This window comes from Molothrus aeneus, chromosome 1 (assembly GCF_037042795.1).
Source record: "Molothrus aeneus isolate 106 chromosome 1, BPBGC_Maene_1.0, whole genome shotgun sequence".
NCBI classification, from domain to species: domain Eukaryota; kingdom Metazoa; phylum Chordata; class Aves; order Passeriformes; family Icteridae; genus Molothrus; species Molothrus aeneus.
In genome coordinates, this window is record NC_089646.1 from 32,914,003 (window position 1) to 32,937,022 (window position 23,020).

The following is a 23,020-nucleotide window of genomic DNA, read 5'->3' on the forward strand; positions in this document are numbered from 1 at the left end:
AGTGGCACAAGAAAATAATGCTTCTTTTCTGTTGGGTCAAGTACAGCCTCTGTTCTCTGATAATGGCAAAAGCTTGTTGCTTTAGAAGGCTGTACCTCTGCTCCCCAATAATAACCTTGCTAATTGTATAGTGTTGTATACAGTGGAAAGATTTTTCCTGACCCCGCAGGGAGCAAGTGCTGTGAAGCATGAGATTTGATTAGCCTTATTATCTTAGCCTGCCCAGTTACCAATGCTGTAAGCTGCCATGAAATTATCCACCCCTTTTAAAAATAAAGCCATACTATTTGTCTTCATTATCTCCTTCTATGGAGTTGAATTCCACATGTATACAGACCTCAGTGATCAAAATAGCACAGGAATTACACATGTAGCCTTTTAACTCTGTAGGTACTGTTTTCTTTTATTCTTTCATACCACCTTTCCATATAAATCGATATTCTCCTAAATATTGTGGGTTTGATCACCAGCTCCTGAAAGAAACCTGGTTTTATTTTACCATCAATATTTGTAATTACCTATGTGATCTTTTAATGAGTTACTCTGGAGCAACTCATAGCTTGGAAAATGGTATAATCTCTTAGAAATTTTGCTGTATTTGATGGATTTAAAAAAAAAAAGTTCTATGATGTCTTGCATGCAGAAATGAAAACAAACTACATACAAAAATAAATAAGAATAATGATAATGATAATTAAAAATTCCCTAGATTGTTTCTTTGCTACAAAAAAACTTAGTAAAAAATATTTTGGATGGTATGTAAATACCATCCATAAACAAGTTATACATAAGTCATTTTCATAAGATCTCCAAATAGTGATAAATACAGCAAAGAAACTGACATTTCATTGTCTTAATTTTTTCAGATTATGAAGACAGCATATTTTGGTGCTTATCAAATAAAGAAGTAGTCTAAAGTTAGGTCTCTCTTGAGACCGATCATAATAAATGATTATCCAAATTAGACACTGCTTCACCAAAGTGTGCAGAACACTGGACTTACTGAGTGTGCCAGCAATCAGCTTAAAACCTCCTTTAAAAAAAATACACCACCCCAAAGACCTTCACTCAACACCAGTTTGCCACAATAAGCATGGACAGGGGAATGAACTGTAAGAAGTACCCCATCTGTGGGTACAACTGCTCATTTTGTCATTAAAATAGTCATCAGAACAGTGATAGAGAATTTGGAATTCAAACCCAGAGTTCTGCAGAGAATAAGACAAAGAAAATTTCAGCACAGTTGACACCAGCCAGCAGATAACCTCTCCACTATTGTGGCAGTGCTGTGGTAATTACAGGTTTTTGTTTTTGTGTACATCCAGAACTATAACAGGACTGAAAACCACATCCTCCTTTCCACATCCTGTAAACTGGAATGTCTGCTCCTCTAACTCCTCTAAATTCAGGGTAAGAGCTCTAGCAAAACCAAAAGACCCTGGAGAAAGACCGCTACCTTGTTGCTTGTAGCATCAGAAGAGAACAGACAGAATGTTAGGCACCCTGGTCCCTGAAGTTTTACAAAAAGGAGCAGAAGATTTAACAGCAAAAGCGCTCAAGTGAGATCTGTATCATCAAAGGCTGAGTTCAAAGCTCTGAGGAGTCATAAACTCCAGTTCCAGTGAATGCAAATCAATCAGCACAAAAGTGTCAGGGCTGGGGCTGCCCTACCATACAGTCCTTACGCTGCCTGAATCCTGTGGTTAGACAGAGACTGAGATAATCCCTGGCATCAAGAAAGTCGGGTTTGGCACTCTTCTAACCTATGCCTGGCTGACCATGATCACCAGCCAGAAATTGCTGGGACATAAGTTAGCCCTGGCCAGGTCCTGCCTTCTCTACCACAAACTGGGAACAGGGTGAGGCTTGGCTGAAGTGCAGTAATTGCCCATTAAATGGACAAAAGAGATTTACTGTCGTTTTTGCGCTGCGGGAATGGTTCAAAGCTCTCCGATTGAACAGCACCAGCAGGGTCCTAAGGACCATCCTTGTACGGGGGAATTCTGCGATGAGCAGCATGCAAATATAAGTAGCAAAAAGCCCAAAGGATATGGTAATTCCTGACAGAGGGTAAACATCAATTTCTAAGTTCTTCTCTAAAACAATACATCTCTATTTCTTCCTTGACCCTAATGGATCAAATGGATTAAATAGTGGGCAAAAAATGGTGTGTGAGCATTTGGGACACATTCCCTAGAGGGCTTTAATAGCCAAATAGCAGCTGCAGAGGCCAGAATGGAAGACACTCAAGACTGTGGAGCAGTCAAATTACTTTGTGTTTAGATATTTATGTTGCAGCCAAAAATGGGCTCTTGTATTTCACAGGTTTGGATTCAAGCTCTGAGCTGAACTGTAATAAGGAACCTCTGTTTTGCAGTGAAGCAATTTTCTTTCATTGGCCAGGAAGGTAAAGTCAGGATATCATGAAAGATGTCAGCATAAATTGCTACAATCCTTTCTCCTTAATAGAATAATGTTCAGTTTTCACAAATGCAGAGACTGTGAGAGAAGAAGTCAACAAGATGTTGAGTTGCGAAATACAGGATGAGATGGCACTTATGGGTTTTGTGGCTCTGGCTCAATTAGAACATCACCAAAAAACTAAATTACAGGCAAAGGAGAGAAAATGACCTAAAGTTATTTTTTGGGGAATGAGGATTTTTTATGCCTGTCAGTTTTTCCATTGTAGCTGCAGGGGTTCAAACACCAAAAGGGTGGTTCAGGTCATTATGTTGCCTAGAATCCTTCATGCCATTTTAAGTTTCCTTTCAGTTTAACAAGGAAAAGATAACTGTTTGTGAAGCAATTTACCAAAAATATGTTCAATTTGGACTTTTTACTGAGAAATTGCAGGAGGGCTGTAAGCTCTTTGGACCTGGGGATGTATAATTCCACATGCCTATGAAGCTCTCAGCACAGGGTAGCTACTGTAATTTGAAGAGTAAGTAAAAATAATTCCTAAAGGAATTTTACACACATTTTTCCTAAGATGAGGTGCACAAGACCTCATTTACTTGATGCAACTTTATTGGAAAATCTGAGAGAGGTTTTTCACCGGCTGGCTGCTGTTCCACAGTTTCTGCAATTATGCCCATCATAAATATCAGCTGCTTTTTTGATGTTGTTGGTGGCATAGAAATCAGTTTAGTCATTATCTGGTAGGAGAGCAGAATCTGAACCCATTAAGATAAAAATGGGTAACGAGTGGATTTTCTGTTAGAACTCTGCCCCCTCATAGCTCTGGCTTTCCCTTTTCTCCACTGGGTCCCAAAGAAAAAGCCAGCATGAATTGCAGACAGCTTGTTATGCAGGTTTACCTTATGTCACACTGGGCTACCGGGTATTCTTAAAACAGCATAATTATACAGATTGCAATTGAAGTATATGCTTGGATTCAAAAATTTCCAGGAAAAGTCGGTATGAGGAGGAATGAAAACAAGTTGAGGAATGACAGATTGTTTTGGATATGAGCATTTCGTTTCTGGAGCAAATTTTACCCTTAGGTGAAAACCAAAAAAGTCCATCTTTAGTTAGTGAGAATTCTGCATGCAGGACTGACTGTGTGCAACCCAAATTTTCCTAAATCCATGAGTATCCAAAGGTGAGAGTCTCTCCTGGGGAAAAAAAAAAAAAAAAAAGCAAGAGCTGCTCTGTAATCATTGCTCAAAACACACGAAATGTTTGAACAGTGACCAGAAGTGCGGGGAAATGGCTTTCCCAGTGTTATTTCCATTTGAGTGGTCTTGCAGGTTATTGGCATCAGGGGAAACTCCCCACTTTCTCTTTCCCCAGTGAAATGTGAGATTTCTCGGCTGGCATTTCTCGCACTCGGCGACTGAGCAGGCAGCGCCACGTGTCCCCTCGTGGGACTCGGGACCGGGGCGAGCCCGAATCGGGACCGGGTCCCGGGCACGAGTCGGGGGGAGCCCGAATGCCGTCCGGGGGCAGCGGCGGGGACACGGCGAGAGGACGCCTCGCACCCTCGCTCGCTGCCGCCTCACTCGCTCAGCACCCACCCACGGCGGCCCTCACACGCGCGTGCCGCGACACGAACGCGCGCGTGTCCCCGCACGGCCCCGCCCCCCCCACCGCCGCCTCGCACACGCGCGCGCTTGCACACGCGGTGACACGCGCAGTCACGCGCACTCCCACGCACTCGCGCTCGCTCTCTCACCCTCGCCGACCCCTCTCGCCCCCTCACACTCTCAACTCTCACTCACTCTCACACTCACTCCCTCACTCACACTCACGGAGAGAAGGGCGGGGGGGGCTGAGGCAAAGGCGCGAGCGCGCTCCCTCCGGGCGGGGGAGGCGCTCGCGCGCCACTGCCGCGGAGGCCGCGCGCGCGCGCGCGCGCTCGCGCAGGCCGGGGGTGGGCGGGGCAGAGGAGCGGCGGCGGGAGCGCGTGCTACAGCCACGCCGGCGGCGCGCGCCGAGGCGGGCGCAGAGCAGCGGCGGCGGCACCTCCGGCTCGCGCCGTCCCTCCGGCAGCCCCGCGCGCCCGGGATCGTCCATGGGGCCGAGCGGCGCCCGCTGAGGGAGGAGGGGACGGGGAGCAGCGGGAGTCGGTGCCGGCCGGTGAGTTCCCGTACCGGCAGGGAGGTCGCGTGCGCAGGGGGGGAGGGACGGTTCGCCCGCCCGGCTACTCGCTTCTCCCGTCCCTCCCAGCCGGCGGGGAAATGGTGGTGGGAGGCGGGGTCCCGCTGCCATCCCGGCCGAGCCCCTCGACCCGGCGGCGGGAGCGGGGGCGCCGCGTGTGCGTGTGGCGTGAGGCGGGAAGAGCCGTCCGCAGGTAGCGGGGCCGGGCGGGCCTGCAGGGGAGCGAACATGGCAGCGCCGGAGTCCGGGAAGAGGGATTTTTGCCCCTAGAGCGGGGATTAACCCTCCTCCTCCCGCCTCCGGATGCGTCCCCGGGAGACTCGCGCTTCATCTGCCGCTCCGGATTATCCACCCGCCCACCCCCTTCCCCCCACCCTCTTTCCCGGTATTTTCTCTCCTCCTGGAGATTATCAGGTTTCCCGCCCCTCCCTCTCCGGGATCCTCCACCTCCCCCCCTCCGAGGGGATTATCTCCCCCCTTCTCTGCCGGATTATCCCCCCAGTTCGCTGTCCCTCCCTCCGCGTTTATGCTCCTCCGCAGCCTCGCCTCTCGGGGATTATCTGCTCTCCCTTTGGGGTGATTCTTCCTCTCCTGATCTCTGCCCCGGCCTTTCCCTGCCTATTTTCTACCTGAGGAAGTCAACCCTCCCCTTCCGTCTGCCTCTGACTGGGGAAAGGGGCGAAAATGTGGTTGTGATCAGGTGGGCAGGAGTTTCCAGCAGTGCTGTCATCTCCTCGGTCGTTGTACGAGTACTACAGGCAAGTGGATGTAGGTGTAGGAGAGGAGGCAGTAGGGATGGATGTGCGGAGCTTGGACCAGAGTTCAGCCTGTGGCGTTGTGCTCCCTATGCAGGAAAATATCTGCACCCTTCCTGCGATGTTACATCTGGTGGAGATGAAGGAGAGCCGACCTGGATCAGTGCTTTAAAAAAACGTGCATGGGTGCTGGGTGGTAGAGGCTGCACGGAAAAAAAGCCAGCAGCCTCTGAGTTTCTTTGAGGAGGGTGCAATGTACAGTAGTAGCATTGTAGGTGGGAGGGTGCTTGGATGACATTGCTGCTGTTCGGGGGTCAGAGCTGGCTTGAGTAGCTTCTGTCTTGGCTTGAAAGGCAGCTGGTTTAGGCTGTTGCTTGGTGTTGAGGAGGAAGCAGGCTGGTATCTTTTGCTGAAGCTCTGATGCTGATGTGGTTCTTTACTGTCAACTTGCTGGCTGAGGAAAAATGCGTGTGTTCCTAAAATGGAGAGGGAAGGTTTATCCTATGTGTTTGACTCCTGCGTAGGTTCGACCAGTCTCTCTCCTAACACCTGGTCTCCCTGCACAGGGGTTTGCTGGAGGAGACTTGCAGATCTTCTGGCCATCTTGCAGCACAAGGCCCAGGATTATATCCATTAAACTTCTTCCATTTGGCTTTGAGAAGAGAAGAGGCTGTGAGAAATTGTATGGAGACTGGGCACCTATAAATAGATGTCGGACTAGAGGAGGCTTTCAAATCTTAGCATGCTGCTTCTGAACAGATAGTGTCTGTTAAACTGGCTGGTGCTTTTGACACTAGCATCATAACGTTTCCTTTTATTTCTGCTGAGGTGGTTGGCTTTTAACACTTTGACCGGACCATACAACATCTGCCAAAAAATTCTTCCTGAAAAGGACATAGAGAAAATTCTCATTTAAATGAAGTGCTGACAATTGAAGTCTAGTTTGAGCTCATTTAAATGGGGTTTTTAAATGACCCTTCAGAGAAATCTTTAGTTTCCTCTTCCCTCCCTTGAAATGCTTGGAATTGATGCTCTTCTGTCCTTAATTTGTTCTCAAAGTATTGCACTGGATAGATTACCTGAGATCTCTGTTGCTGTGAAAAATCTGCAGTACTGAGGTATGGCATCACAATGCTGGTAGCACTGCTAGGTTTTTATTTTGTTGTTTAGGTTTTGGAGTTTTTTGTTTATTCTTTTTTTTTTTTTAATGGAATATTTGACACCTAACCAAAAGGGTGTATATTCCTTGAATTCAGGATGCTTGCATTTATTTTAGATCTTATGGATCACTGCTCTTTCAGCTTGTCTTGTTGAGAACTAATTAATATGGAAATTATTGACAAATATGCTGTACTAGCTCTGTGGAATGGTATCCGTTCTGCTGCTCTATTAGTGGGCCAACTGCATACTCTCAAATCTCTAAAATGATTGAAAAGCTGTTGCAACATATGTGCAATTGGACCTTTTTTTGAGCTGCCTCTTTCTTGTGCCCTTTTTCCCTTTCAAAAAATAGTAGAAGCTATTAAATCATGATGGTTTCTTTTTACTTTTTTTTTTTAATAAAAGAAAAATAAGAAAGGAAGTAATGAAAATGTACCTGAATAATACAAAAGATTCTTAAACACTAATGGGATGAATATCTGCAAGAACCCTGACTTTTAGGACATTTCTTATTTAGAGCATAAAATTTTAATCTGATCTTTGTTTACCTTTTTTTTTTTTTGTAAAAACAGGAAAAGGAAAGGTTTTGTAAACCTCAGGGAGGCAGAAAGGATAAGAAATCTTGGCAGTATGACTTACTAGTTTTGGCATTTTTAGTTGATATTTAACCATAGTAAAAGCAGGAAAACCAAGTAATTGATCAAATAATTTGGCTTTATTTTAAGTTGTTAAGGATGTGATCAGAGCATTATCCTCAGACACTGGGTATCTTTGGTCAGCATCAAGATCCAGCTTGCTGTTAAGTCCATGTGTTTGGTATTTTTGTGTGCAGAAACAGAGGTCAGTGATCTGCAGAAAACTTTCTAATACGAAAATGACAAGCAAAAGACTCTTTAGTAGGAGTGTCTTTGTAGAGTGACTCAGTCTCTGAATTCTTGTGTTGTTCTAAAGGTATTTGTTTGTCGAAACTGTAGGTTGAATGCCATTTTCTAGAAGTTCAGTGTCCTGCTTTAAACCCATACTTTTTGCTGAGTGATTTAAAGTTCTCACTGAGTGTGACTGTCCCAGGCTTGTGAGTGCCCTTTGATCCTCTGTTTAGGACACTGATCAGTCAATCTTTTCTCATGCTGAAGGAGCGGGAGGAATTTCTTTTTGCTCAAGAGACAGGTATGCACTTGGGATTGTGACAGTCTCTGTGCAGATGTGGAAGGAATAAGACTCTCAAGATCTGAAAGGAGGAGAAGCTCACATATGTTAAAATAAAATGCTCCATCATGTTGTGTGCTTAAACTAAAAATGGATAAAACCTGGAAGGCTTGGCCTTGCACTTGTGGTAAAAACATGAATTTTTAGAAGCATCCTGCAACTGGAGCGGTACAAACACTATTGGACTTATTTGTGTGGAAATATGACACAGAATATGCTGGCAGGGTTAAGAACAAGTCTGTGAGAGGGAAGAGTGGTTTTGCTGTCCCCCACAAGAGAAGGAGCTCGTAGAGGGTGCTGGAGAGGAGTGAGTTTAGTTGGGTGTGACATGTGAGAGACAGGCTGAAATACAGATGTGCTGCTCACAGATTCTGTTACAGGGCTTGTATGGTTCTGTGGTCATTATAAGCATCTGCAGGTGGATCTCAGCTTATACTACAGCAGTACTGTAGTGCAACAAAGCATGGTGTTGGTAATGTGCTATCCTGGGGCTTAAAATTGCTTTTTTTCAGAATAAAGCACACCTGAATTATGTAGTTATGGCAGATGTCACTCTTACAAGAATAATAGAGACCAAAAAGAAGATAGAAAGAGAAGTTAGGATGGGGTTCTTCCATATGTGAACACTTACATTCTTATTTTGGGTTAATTAGAGTCTTTGAAGTTACAGTAATTTCACGACCTTTGATAAATAATAACAAGAAGAATTGAAAAATGGGATGTTATCTACTCTTATCATCATGTTCTAATTATTTTCAATGTCTGTGGCTTAAAAGAAAAAGGTGTTTCATACAGTGTTTTGTAACGTAACAATATTTCATATTAGCAACTATTCCATGGGTTTTACACATCAGTTATTTAAAGAACTCATTCTAGTGCCCAGGTCTCATGAAACCATGGTGGCAATTAGAAAGATACTGAAATCAGATGACATTTCAGATTTACTAGGAACAAATTTGATAAATTACCTCTACATGATTTTTAAGAGTATTGATTAGTTTTACATTCTGACAAAGAATTGTTTGAGAGCAGGGACTCAGTGTAATCCATGCTTACTGCAGAGAATGTGGTTTCTACAAACTTGTTTTTGGGGGAGAGGGACACAAAACATGATGACACATGACACACACACACAAATTCTTTGTATGTAACACAAAAACATTGCTCCTCTTGCAGCTTCTGCTTACCCAAATCCCAAAGGATCAAATTACTGTTTCAGTTAAATTCACTTTTCCAGTAGGTGGAGACAATTGTTGATTTGAAATAAGCTTAAGCCTTTACATTTTGATTGCAAACATTTTATCGAGATACTCTTAAAATAATGAAAATTAGGATGTAAGAAAATGTTTAAATTTTTATTTTAAGATAGTTCACTCTTAAGGCTCTTACTGAAAGAGCTGTGGCATTCAAATATTGCTTCTGTATTAAGAGTGGCTGCTCAAATAGTTTGGGTTTAATTTTCTAATTATCTCCACCCACTGGTCAAATATGCATTGATGAAAAGTTTAAGTGATACCTTTTAAAATATCCAAACACAGGATGGAGGAAAGTAGATTGAGGGTAAATAGACTGAGGGTAAAAAGATTGGATGAAGTTTTTTCTTAAGACTAGTAACACAAGGTAGGGGACCCCTCAAGTAAATTAGCAGGAGAATAAAAGAAAGATGTATCAGTCATTCTGGCCGTGTTATTCCATTCCATGATAAATTTTTTAAAAAATATTTTATTCCATATTCATTCATTAATTGTTCAGAGATCTGACTGCAAGGATCATGTCAAAGGCTTTGCATGTAAAATGTGTCAACAACTTTTTATGTGATGTTGATTTATTTTTTAACAAGTCAGTGGGCCAGTTGGTAAGTCAGCCTTTACATATCTTATTAAAATTCCATCCCATTCCTTTTCTGATCCTCTGTTGAAGTTTACAGAGATCTTTTTGGCAAGATGAAACTGCTTATGCAGCAGAAGTTCTCAGACTGGGAAGACAGACTATGTTCTAGTAAATGAAGTGAGAGAAAAGTTAATTTCTCCTTTCCAAGTTATTCTGGCTTACTGTATTGTGATTTGTTGTGCTGTTGCAAAGGACAGGGCTGCTGCACAGAAATTGCTTGAATGTTATTAATTTTGCTGTAGTCATAGTACTGCTTACAGCTTCTCACGCATTCTTCAGATCATTAGAAGGAGCTGTAATTAACAACTGAAAGTTCAGTTTACGCATTCTTTGGTAGAGAGCATGCAGGCAGGGAGAAGTTGGTAAGTGAAACTTCATGTTCATGGAGTGTGTGGCAGTCGGGCATTCAATCATCTGAACTCAAATCGGACAGACAGTCAGTCTCTCTTCTCAGATCTACCGGCACGGCTCTGCTGCTTACGCTACATTTGGTATGGAACAGCAAAATGGGATGAGCAGTGCTTGATTCAGTCACTTCTGATCAGTGAAGCTCCTTTATACAGATTTATTCTTTGTAGTATTTTAACAACTTCCAGGAACTTGTTGCAGTTGGCATTTGTTTTACATGCTCTTCCCTGAGGACAAACTCTGGGTGTACATTGCTATGTGTGGTATTTAAGGCAGTGTTCAACTGCAGCTTATTTATCAAGTGAAACACTTGGTTTCAGTTCTGTGAATTTTGTTTTATTCTTTCATAGCTTTACGTGGGGTGGCCCACTTGCTGCATGGATAAAATTCAACCTTGGTGTAAACCTGTTGTGTGAGAGGAGTTGTCCATCATTAGCTCTGCAATAATCTCACAGGTGTCTTGTCGCAGGAGGGATCAAATGGACACACTACCTTTAAGTCATTGTGCTTTGAGAAGCAAGATAAACTGGTAACTTGTGTTGCTGGGTTTTAATCAGCACTGCTGTAACATTACCTGGTCACAGGGCAGTAATGACTGTGCTTGAATTGCTCTCACTGATGGTTGAGAGCCCTCACATCTGTTTCATGTTCCTGTTGCTGCAGGGGAGAAACGTTTGGGCAGTTTTGAGGACAGGCTATAAATACACAAAGAGAAAGGGGTATGGGAGCACTGGAGAGTTGAATCGTGTCTTGAGTTTTACATATAATTTTATAGGAAAAAAAAATCCATCCATCCATTGGTCTTTGCGTCTGCCACACACACACACACACAACGGGTAAGGCTTAGGGATCCAGACATTGTTAGAAATCCTGCTATTGGAATGGGAGGTTAACTGGGTGTATACACTGGTGAGAATGTAAGAGGCTTTGGCTGTTGTTAAAAAGGGGCAGAAAAGGGTTTTGTATGGAATGATTTGCAAGTTGAAATGCGGAGCCCGAACGCGCCGGGTCGGCTCGGAAAGGCGGCTCAAGCGCGCTCTCCAGTGGCCACAGAGGGACAGCGGCGCCGGGATGGGCTGGGGGCCGTCGGGGCCGCCGCGCCGGCTGAGTGACAGAAGCCAGCTCCTGTCGTGCGGATGGCTGCGTGCTTTGCTGAGCACACTGATAAATAAGCTGGTGCTTCTTAACAAATAAGTGGCTTTTAAAGAAAAGATTAATCTGCTGTTGCCAATGTTGCCAAAAATTGATTCAGTTAGGAATCTTGCTCTGGTAGCTGGGTCAAAAAAGGACTGTCCCATCCAGCAGTCTATTAAATGGGGAGATTGCTGCAGTCTCTGCTGGGATTTTTTGTGCTGACGCCTGGAAGCAGGCAGGTTTACTGCTGAATGGAATTTATTAGCTATGAATTGAAGTGTGCGCATTTAACTGTGTCAAATCTTGGCAAATAGCTCTGCAAACAGCACAGACTAACTAAACAGCAGCAGAAAGAAACGTGTAGTTCTTAACAAGTTTAGCACACAGTTCTCTGTCTTACATCAGATTCCATGCTGTTCAGGAAAGCAGCCGTGGCCTTCAGAAGGAAGAACTTCATTGGCATTAATGAATAGGAAATGGAAAAGAGAAGGGTGAACTGTTCAGCAGATGGACTCATCATAAAGTGGAAGGTCTCAAGGTGCATTGTGTAATTTGAAATTTCTGAGATAACTGCTTCATAGATGACTTCAAGTTTCTAGTATTTTACTTTAGCTGTCTTTAACTGTTCAAACCGTGAACTTTTGGCTCCTGGTAGGGCTCTCTTTTGTAGACAAGACCTAAGTTAGCCCTTGTTTGACCACACGCCTTGTTTCTCCAAAAACCACAAGTATTTTATATGACAGTGTGACTGTCAGAATGGTGCTGTTGGGTCTTGCTGTTAACTGGAGTTGTTAAATTAAGACACTTGAAGTAAGTTTGAGCTCCTAAGAATGTAGTGTTTGGTTGGATTTTTCGAAGTAATTTTATTTGTAAAGTACTAGCAAAAAAACTACATAGAGGAATATTTAGTGAAACCATTAAGAATCCTTTTTTAAGAGTTGTAAGAATTAGTCTAATTACAAATTTGGCAAAAAATGCATGTGTAATAAGTTTCAGAAGTCTGCTACTTAGCTTAGAATGTATGGGCCCTATATGGAAAAGTGCAATTGTATATCTGTTCATATGTGACATCTGGTGTGATACAGTCACCCCAGTTATCTGTTCACCACTTCTGATGAACCCATTACACAGAATGTGTACTTTTGTGCACAAAGCACTTTCCTCACTATGGATGTCACTATAAAGCTTTTATACATTTCAAATAATAATAAAAAAATAAAATCCCTTGGGCTTCCCTACCCCAGGCATAAATGATTTTACTTTACAAATATAATTACTGTACTTCCAGGAGGTAATCTCTCTGGACAGCCATAGACTAGTTTGAATTAGATTACTCTGTTTTTTCCTCCAGGGTGAGTTAATACATTGAGTTTTATTTTTCTGTAATTACTTCAAAATTTAGATCACTTTTAAGGCTTACTATTCTTCCTTATAACTAGACTGAGAAAGTTAAGAATACTTGCATTTGAGGGGATGACATTAACTTTTTTTCATCTATAACTTAATTTCCTTCAGGTAGGTATCTGTTCTGCTCCTCAACTTCATACAGCTCATGCTGTGTTCAGTTAGTCTGAGTTGTAGAGTTTCTTAATTTGGAAATACTGGAAATATTGACTTAATAAGCAGAGAGTAAGCACACTAAATCTTTCAACTGTGACATTTAACCAAGTCTAGCTAGAGCAATGTTTTTGTTAAATCTGTATTTCCAGAGTTCTGGGTTTGAAATCTTTCCAGTAGTTTGGCAGTAAGCTTCATGAATAAAGCAAGTTACTACTTTTACCTCTGTTACAAAATGTTTGGACAGAAAGCCAGTTAGTGTGAAATAAACAGAGGAGCAGAGTTAGTCAGGGGAGATAGTCAGGAAAATGTTTTTCCTATTTTTTTCATGAACTTCAGCAGGAAGGGCAAATCTCTGGATAGATGATAGTGAACCACGACTGGATGCAAATGCATTTATATAAATGACCTGTTTGTATTTGGATTTTACTTACTTTAAGAAGCAGCAATGCACTTAAAGCAGTAGATGAGAGAAGACTACAGAGATTAATTTGCAAATTAATCTTCTAATAATACAGTGCTGTTTTGAAATAGAAGGAAATCTTTGGTGTTTTGAGGTCTCAGAATATGACTTCCTGTTTGTGTTGAATACAGGACCAGCCCGGATATCTGTAGAGGCAGTAATTTTAGTTCTGTAGTTGGCATCTGGTATCCAAGTGCGGGAGTATTGTGTACTAATGCAAAAGTAGTACAATGTTAAAGGGTAAAAACTTGTTACCTGTGTTGTCAGTGAAGTCCTACAGCCTAGCAAAGTAACATGTAAGTCCATTGCAAACCTGAAAGTACTTGGGTCCCATTGAATACAGTAGGTTTTCAAATAGTAAGTTCTGTCGTTGGGTCAGACTGAAGTTCCATCAAGCTCGTTTTTCTAACATGCAGTGCAGCATCTGAAACCGTGCAGAATCTGTCAGGAGCTCCTATTAGTGTTATCCCTGAGCAGATTTTCAAGAAGACAGAAGACATGGATGTGTCTTAATGAGAAGATGCTGGGGCCAGAAGAGTTAGTGTCTGGATAACCTTAAATTCAGCTTACAGATAGGCATAAAGAAGCATAGCATGGTCCCCAAGTGCCTAGACATCATTACCCAAAAACCAATGAAGAATTCATTGTGCTAATGTGCAACAGCAGCAGATTCCAAAATTTAGTGTGTTGTTCATGACTAAAATAACATCTTATGTAATTGCCCTGGGCCTGCAAATTAGCAGCTTCCAAAATGATCTTACAGCTTTGCAGAGGGGATTGAAAACTAAGACACCAGAATGATTGATAATGCTAAAGGCGTAAGACTTGAAGGGCTCCAGGAAGTCCATCTCTGAGTAGAGAAGAGATTATGCATTTGCCACTCTTTTTTTTCTCTTGCTCTTCTGCAAGTCATTAGGGAGCCAGTATAAATGCAAGAGGATGACCTGAAATACCAGGCACATGTTAGCAGCTGTGAGTGTGGCTACCTGTTAGAAGAAGATTCCTACTCTCTAATATTGCACTGAAGAAAGACCCTGGATCAGGAAAGATCAGGATCTTTCTCTTGCTTGGTGTGATCTTCCTCTGTGTTAGGATATTACCCATTTGAACTGGACAGGGTTGATGCCAGTAATGGATTGGAAGTTGCAGTCTGTCTTTTAAAAATACATATGTTTTATTTTGTTTGTGTGCGTGCATGCAACTCCATACATAAATGGAAACATACAGAAAAAGAAGGAATTTTTAATAAAATGCAGTATTTTATATGTGTGTGTTAAGATGTATGTGGGTGTATATGTATGCATACATATGTATCTTAAAAAAAAGAACGCTTGTCTGTAAACAGAAAGCCCAACATCCATAAACTGTCTAGGAAAGCATAAATACAAAGTACACATACATGACATTTTCTCTAGGTAATCTCCCAGAATCTGGCTAACATTTAACCTGAAGATTTTTTAAATTAAATTAGGTTGTGGATTATTTTTGTAATTTGGTTTGGGTGCTTTTACCATTCAAGATGCTTCAATTTCAAAGCTGGTTTCAACTCCTTAATGGACTGTATTCATACATAAATTGCTAGTGTGCACTGGAGACCTGTTTGATTAAACATGAGAAACTCTTATCCTTGGATTGGATTACTGTTTAGTTTCTTTAAATAATTGACAATAGATTTTCACTGAAGTGCTTGATAACTGAGATATGATACGTGCAGCATTGTAGCCTTCTGTGAAGATTGAACCAGTACTAGTTCTTGTTTTGGTAACAGAGCTGGTGGCAAGTTTGCAGCAGATTAATGATTACCCATCTTTTAGTTTAGGAAGCATGTCAGACTGACCAGGATATCCATAGGTTGGTCTTTGGTGGGCCATTGCTCCATTCTGCCTAATGATGTGTCCAGGTGAAACAACAGAAATAGATGTTTAGCCTCCAAACACTGGAGCTTGCAGGCCTGTTACATATTCACCTGCTCTCTAGAAATCTGACTGCTGCCCTGTGACATGTTCCTTCTGATGCTGGCTTCCACACAGGCACCTTGAATAAGGTGAACCTAGCCTTGGCAAATATCTTGGTGTGGCTTTAAGGGTTTTCTGCCTTTAGTGTGGGGTTTTAATAAACACAGAAAGATAAAGTGTGTTGGGACTAAAGGAAGAACATTCTAATAGCTTGAATTTTGGATTGTTTGGTCACTGAGTCCTTTGAACTTACGTATGTGAGCTGATAAAAGGTGGTCGTCTGAAGCTAAAGGGGAGAGTTCTCAATTAGCAATAGAAATGCTCTTTCAAGTTAGTCTGACAGTATGGTATCCTGTACCTGGAAGCATGTTCAACTGATCTGTGGAAATGCATTGATAATAAGGAAACATCACTGTCTCAATTGCTGTGATTAAAAAACATCCTTCCTAACATCCTCCTTCACATTGTCCTATATCTACATGCAGAACTGGGAACAAGCTGAAGCAGCTGGCTCATCTTTCCCTCACTCACTTCAGTCATTCTACAGGTAGCTAGCAGTTTTTTAGATTTGGTACCACTTGGAAAACACTTCCAGTTTTACAGCAATAAGCAAGGGCTTTAAAGCTTCTAGGTTCAGTCTTGTGATGTAAGGAGGAGGAATGGAGTCAGGTGTTCTAGATCATCCTGTGTTAGCAGTGAACTGGAGATGTGTTTTCAATCAAAATCAGCTTGATAGGAGATCTTAGAATCCAAGCAGTGATTTCCATACAAACTAAAGGCTTAGTGTTATAGGAATAGTTTGTACTACCTGCTGGAAATGTGGTGCCAAGGATTCAGAGAGATGAAAAGAGCTCTTTCCCCTTTACTTTCCAGTCTGTCATCTTCTCACTCATTGGTAAAAGTCACAGTTCTCATGTTTGATCGTTGTGTCGTTTAAAGAGGCAATAACGAAGCAATGTCCCAAGACAGTTCTCTAGAAAGATTTTAAAAAATACTTTTTCAAGGTGACTTTCTTATTATATTTTAATAGGAAGTGTAATCACTGACAAATCCCTAGTTTGGTCTGAGTGGAATGTGGAAGCTCTCAGGCTTGACAGAAATTGGGAAGTGTAAAAAAATAAGAACAGTTCCATTACCAAGAACTTGATCTAGGCTTCTATAGATGGTCTTGCTTCTTTGGAGAAGAGATTTTCATAGTGGTAGGTAAAACAAACAATTATGTAAAGGCTTTTTTATTTATTTATTTTAGTAATAATGCAACAAGAAATGGAAAAGATATAACACAACATATGTGGAGTTGAGAAAAAATTGACTGACCTTTCTTATCCCGAGTTGCACCAAGAGGGCAGGTCTTCCTCTATTGGTACATCTTGCTCAGAGAAGTGACAAAGGTTTATCTAACTTCTACTCTCAAAACCGGCTGTAATTTCATCATCTTGATATGTAGAAAGTGAGGCTTGACCAGACTTGTGTTTTCTCTTGCTGAAGAAATAGATCCTTTGGAAAAAAAAAAAAAAAGTGCAGCATGAATATGCTTCTTGTATAGAAATAGGAGAAAAAAAGGAATAAAATTTACCAGCTGTACATTGAATATTGTCTTTCCAAGTGATGCCCAAAAATACTCTTGTGCATCTGAAGATAGTGAATGCATCATAAATCTCAGCTAATATTATCTAGAATTGCTCTACTTAGTTATCTGTGACCAAAATTAGAATCCTGCTAAAGCTTCTGTTATGTAGTTTTTAGAGTTCATTGGCAGCTTCTGAGTGAATTAAAAGGATGAAGAAAGGCTAAAGAAGTGAAGACTCATAAGGAGACTCTTGAGATCTTGGCCATCCTATTTTAAATTAGACTTCCAAAATGTTAGGAAGATCTCTGAATGTCTATAGCACAGGTTGCTTTTATTCAAGCTACTAATTCTTTTTTTGCAGCTAAGCTGCCATTTTGGTTTTAGTATCTACTCTGATTCTTGAACATTTGGGTATACTTAGGAAACAGAAGGGGTACTTTCTTGTGTAAACAGAAATAGGCAGTGAATAAAATGATAGTGGAAAAATCTCGAGTCTGTATGAACCTAATGGATTAATCAAGAATTATACTGTGTGACATTTCACAGTTTGTACTTAATGAAATATATGCAAATACCTCTTGTCAGCCTGTTTTGAGGGATCTGAACATATAAACCTCTGAATGAGTCTTTCATTCAAGTAGGTCACTTCCATTTTATTCTTTTTTTTTTACATAATTCCCAAACCAACTTTAACTGATGCATTAACTTGGAAGTCACTGGGGCTGGTTACCTGCTTTCAGCTAAGTTTACACTTAAATCCTTTTCAGTAATATTTTTGCAAATTCTACTTCTCTGGAATATTGTCTAACAAACTTTTTTACAGGCAGCAGGCTGAAAGAGAGGCACAGTGAGGGACTCAGCATTGGGAACCTGCCTCTCTTTGGCATCAATGAATAAGCACCGTGTTATCTTCCGGGCAGAAGTGCCAGTCTGTGTACATGAAGACAGGTGGAGCAGGTGACAGTTCCATTTAAACGCTACCCCTTCCAGCACGGTGTAAGCACCATGTGGTAGTGCTAGATTGCGTACAGAAATGACAGATGAGGTGTGGTTTCCTGGGCCATTAGCTGGAATATAGAAGACATTTCACATTTTTTTGTTTTTCCTACTGAGCTACTCCTTTGCTGTATCTAGTTTTTCTAAGTTCATTATAATGTGTTGCCTACTTTCCAGCCATTTTTCCCTTTTATTAGATACATTTTCAAATAATTTACTATTACATAGGTGTTCAGGACTCAACCAAAATTTTACTTTTATATGGGTGTTGGAGAGATGACCAACTCCTCTGTGTATGGTAGGGTCTTTGGCTAAATGATTTGAACTCTGATGTTGGGGTATGTGCACAGGCCTGTGTTCTGATGGCTGGTATGATGACTGCAAAAAACCCATGAGAGATAATCTGACATTTGAGATGATCTTGAATTTGTACGTTTTGGTGGTGATTAAACTCACTGGAATATATTTTCTACCCCTCCAAAAATATAATCCAACAAAAGTCTTCAGAGAATTAAAGTCAGCGAGTTTTTATAGAGGATTATTTGTAGATGACGTTGGAAGTGCTGTGAATATGTTTGGGATGCTGTTATGTGTGTGTCTTTATGGAATCTTGAAAGTCATAGGACATTGTGTATTGTATGGCTTTGCTGTGCTGTTAGCACAGTAGATTCAAGTAAAAATGTTCAGTGAAGCAAGAATGACTGGGATGCAGTTGCAGTGATATTTCCATGCTTCAAATTTATGGTGGAGTCTTCCAACTCTGCTGCATGAAGCAGATTTGTGCTGTGCTATAAACTTATCATTTCATCAATCTTTGCATTGTTTTTCTGTATCTGTCATACAGAAAAATCTGTATCCACCTGTTCTTGGAAAGCCTCAGAACTGAGACTGATAGAATTACTATACTGATTTATTAATTTTATTAAGTCTTGAACTTAAGATAGTCTTCCTGATAATTTAAAATGAGAGATCTGATGTGTGCACTGTGATAAAGCACTGTGTAAGTGTTCCTTTCTCACAAAAAGATACCTGTTCAGGTTCAGGTATCTCTCTGGAACAAGAACTGCCTGCAGAGTGATGGACTTTATTTAAAGAATTAGGAAAACTGATGAACAGTGTAAGTCTGGTAAAAATCCTTTAGAGGAAGGGTTCTGCAGCATCCTGCTGGTATTTGGCATGGATGAGAATGTTTTTCTGTTCATGTTTAAGATTCTGGTTGGTACACGAGACCAGGAAATTGCAGGTCTTCTTGGAGTCCTCTGTTTTAACTTGTTTGACATGCTAACAATTCATTTATTAAGCACAGGAAGATCACAGTTTTGAGCACATGTGAAATTTATGTAACTGTATAGTGAATTTCAAGTACTTAGAGTGTATATCAAAAAATTGCCATGAGACTATTTAATTTTCTACCCTTTCAGCCATAATTTAATCCCATATTGAGCCAACATAATGCATGCCTGATTGAATCTTTATCCTTCATAGCTCTTGATGTCCATTGTTCTGGACAGAGGCATGGTAATTAATTTGTGAAAAGATTTTTTCAGTGCAGAGACTTGACTTCTTTTTTGAACTACTGGCAGGAGCTGATTCAAAGCAGTCTCTCTGGTATTAAAAAACAAGTGTTGATTCCTTCTGCGTGAAAGTTGGCTTGTCTGGGTCTGAAAACTTACGCTGAGAAGTGATGTGGTATTTAAATCCTGACACTGTCTTTGGAAAAACAGAATATCTGCCGGATTTTCTGCAGCTGAGAAAGCTTCTTTCATGTTTCAAATGCTTCAGTCATTGAACACAAATTCCTTCTTACAGGATCAAATGGGATTGCTGTATGGCAGGTTAGTGTAGAGGAATACTCGGTGCCATCAGTAAGTTTGATTTGTGGAAAGGGTATTAATGAAGATAGAAAGGTCCCTTTCCAAGCAATATGGAGTTAGTACTGCTGAGGTTTGTTACAAACATTATTCCGAAGGAAGTTTGGGCCCAACGATCTGATGTTTCTAAAGGATGTCTCAATGTACAAACTAATGCCAGTAGGCTGGATCAGCAATCCAGTAAGTGCTTACCAGGGTGCTCGGCCAACGTCTTTTTTTGTGTGCCACTGGATCTGTCCAGGGACAGGTGTTTGGGAGTCTACCTGCATGTGGTTTACTTTATTAGATCTGTTTCTTCAAGCTGTTTTTCCTTCCTCACTGGACCAAAAAGCAAGCTAAAGTCCAGCATGTGTCCTTGCAGGCCAGCAGTCTTTAAAACTTTGCACACAAGTGTAGCTGACTCTTAGGATACATGTAGCTGAGGAATCGGGATCTGTTGACTTAGGGAAGTGCAAGCCTGGGCTGCTTAAAATTATCAGCTGCTCTCAATTATCAACTGTCAGCCAGGTTCTGTCCTGAGTCTAGGACTTTTCTTCTCTCACACGACAAGTGGAATGTGTGCAGGTCTTCTAGGGGCTGTGTTGATAGGGTTTCTGAGAAATTGAAACAGGATCAAAGTTCCATTTGGTGTTGGGCACAACTTAAAGAAAAGTATAGTGAAAAGTGAAAGAAATAGAGATAATTATTTGAAAAAATAAGTAAACAGGTTGATATTCTTTCTGCAAAGAGGAATTTATACTTCTGAAAATGCATCCCTAGACTATGTTGTTTCAGACCTTTCAAAATCTTGAGGAGGAATGGGGCCATTTCACTTATGTGTCAAGTTTGTGGAGACAATGACTACTCCATCTATTTTTTGCTACCTTGCGTGCTGTATAACCTGTCTGCTGAGATAGGACTTGGGTTTTTTTTAAATAACATTCAAAAATACTGGCAACAATGTGATTTTGACCTTGTAACACCCAGAAAGTTATGTAAAAAGACATCTTAGCCCTTTCAAGTTTTCTTGGGAACTTGAAGGTAATTTCATGTTAAATTATTCCACAATCTTAAAACTAGTTGTATCCAAAGAACCAATTTATCCATAGGAGGTTACATTGCTCTCTTTTTTATATTGTTTTCAAGCCCAGTACTCTTCAGGGAAAGAGGAATTCAGTGGGGAGTAAGATAAGCAGAAACAACCATGGATGGGACTGACTGCTCTGAGAACTCATTTGGTGTGATGAGACAGTCCTCTCAAGTGCCACACTGATGGTGGCTGGTAAAGCAATTGCTCTTTTCCAGGTCAGGACCTGGACTTCATAAAACCTTCTTGGGGAAAAGCTCTAACATGGAATTATTATTTATCGATTGTAGTGAAATTCCAAGGCTGAGGACAGAGACTCATGATCCCTAACCTACCATTTCTGATTGTACATGGAGGACTTCAATAGGCTATTTTGGGAATCCTCTTCTTTTCTGTGGATGGCATTAGAAGTGGTCCTGACTGCTGCTACCCAGGTGACTGGGTCTTAAAATTTGTGCAGATCTGAGAGGTTTTATAGTCAAAACCCAACAAGTGTTGTACTAGTACTTGTTTGTACTAGTACCCTCCTCTCTTCTCCCAACTCCTTTCTCTGAGACACCTAAGAAGTGCGGAAACAAAAGAACAAAGGACTTGAGTGAAAATTAAGATAATGTGGCTTTTATTGTTTCAGCATAAAGAGGTTTGAAGACAGTTAGCATATGAGGATGTGTATGAACTGCTTTTAAGAAACAGCAATTGCAGTTTGAAGTCGAGAAAATCATTATCTCACAATTTTTTCCCCCCTCTGTAGGCTTTCTCATGGCTCAGATGCAGTCAGAAAGCAAGTTCCATCATGGAACTTTCACAAGAGAAGCCATTATAAAAGATGATGTCATATCAGTAAAAGTTGTCGATTCAAACCTTTCAGATTTACAGCAATTTGCCTGTTTCAGAAAAGGATGAAAAGCCCTGACAGATATTATTCTTCACTGAATTTTGCAGTGGTGTGAACTGTTCAAGAAGAAAAGTTTGGCTGTCTTTGCATTTGCCAGTGCTTCTTTTGAAAACAAACAAACAAACAACCAACCCTTCCCCCCCCAGCCAAAAAAAAACTAAACCAAGACATTTTAACTGAAAAATGTGCAAAATTTACTTGAAAGATCTCTGGTTTTGCTTGAGTTGGAGTGGTGGGGTACATGACTGAAAATTCAGAAGTTCTTAGCAAAACTTAATGAAATCCAACTTGGTGTTCTGAGGAAATGGAGTAGAAAATTTCAAACATGTCAGTATGCCTGACATACAGTTTTGAAGACAGCCTTTGCTGTTTCACTGCCTGTGCCCACCTTATACAAGACAGAACACTGTCTTCAGGGTTTACAGCAGTAACTTTAACTTTAAAATGAAGGTGGCAAACATTCAAAGAGAGCATTCAAAGTGGCAGTTTCCTTAAAAGCATGTAGTTCTTAATCCAAGCTGCCCCAAGACCACTAGAAATAAATTTTTCCTGATGTTATTGTGCCTAGATATTCTTAAATTGAAATTAGATTTCCCACTTTTCATTAAACATTGGCAATTGTGAATAAATCCTGGTAACATAACGTGGGGAAGTAGTCCAGGAGGTAAAACACATGACTAAGGGCAGTGTGACTTACTCCATGAAGTTTTTCAGTTCCCTTCAAAATACAAGTGTCAAGCTGATCTTTTTATTCCTTTTCCAGGGTTCTTGAACACAGCCTTCTAAGGACTAAAGAAACATAACTGTTGAGGGTAATGAATAGGCAATTGTGTAAATCTTGACTGCATCGAACTGAAAGAAAGGTTTAGAGTGGAGTCTCTTCACTAGGAGTGATGGAGATGTATTTTGAGCATTCCTGAAGGTCAAGTAAGCCTTTAACATGGCCATATTTTGCCATTTCTTTATTAAAACACAAAGTTTTTATGTGGTATTTTTCACTATTTAAAAAGATAAAGCTGTGTTATTTGGCAAACAAGTTTGAAAAAGCCATTTTCTATCCACTATATCACTACTAACATTCCAACTGTGTTATGGAAATTTTCTTTGTGGGTAAAGCTTTAGCTGTATTCTTAAAATAAGCAAGAACTGTGTCATATGACAAAGGTAGTGAAGTAAATGGGGTTTTTTTGTTTTTCTGTTGCAAGTCACCCTGAACTAGACCATTATTCATTTAGTGAATTGCATTTACTGCTTCCAAATAAGTTTGTTGGGCAGAAATTAGGGTGTGTGCATGAGAGAGATTAGTTTAGTGGAAGTGGGAGCATTAGAGTTTAGGGATGAACTTCAAGTGAAATTTTTGGAAAATGTATTAGGTGATCATGTAAAATTGAAAACTGAGGTCCTGGGACAGAGATAATTTAATTTAAATGTTATAAATTTTGCAGATTCACTCCTGTTTGCAGATTCACTCCTGTGCTAAATTTTTTTTCTTCA

General features: G+C 40.8%; 1 protein-coding gene across 1 annotated transcript in view; it reads left to right on the forward strand.

Moving 5' to 3' along the window:
• The first annotated feature begins 4,454 nt into the window (after positions 1-4,454).
• PALS2 (protein associated with LIN7 2, MAGUK p55 family member) overlaps positions 4,455-23,020 on the forward strand; it is a 59,630-nt gene continuing 41,064 nt past the window's right edge. Inside the window, exon 1 of the mRNA XM_066554649.1 lies at positions 4,455-4,578. The gene's annotated coding sequence lies outside the window, so the exon portion shown is untranslated. The remainder of the gene's footprint in view (positions 4,579-23,020) is intronic.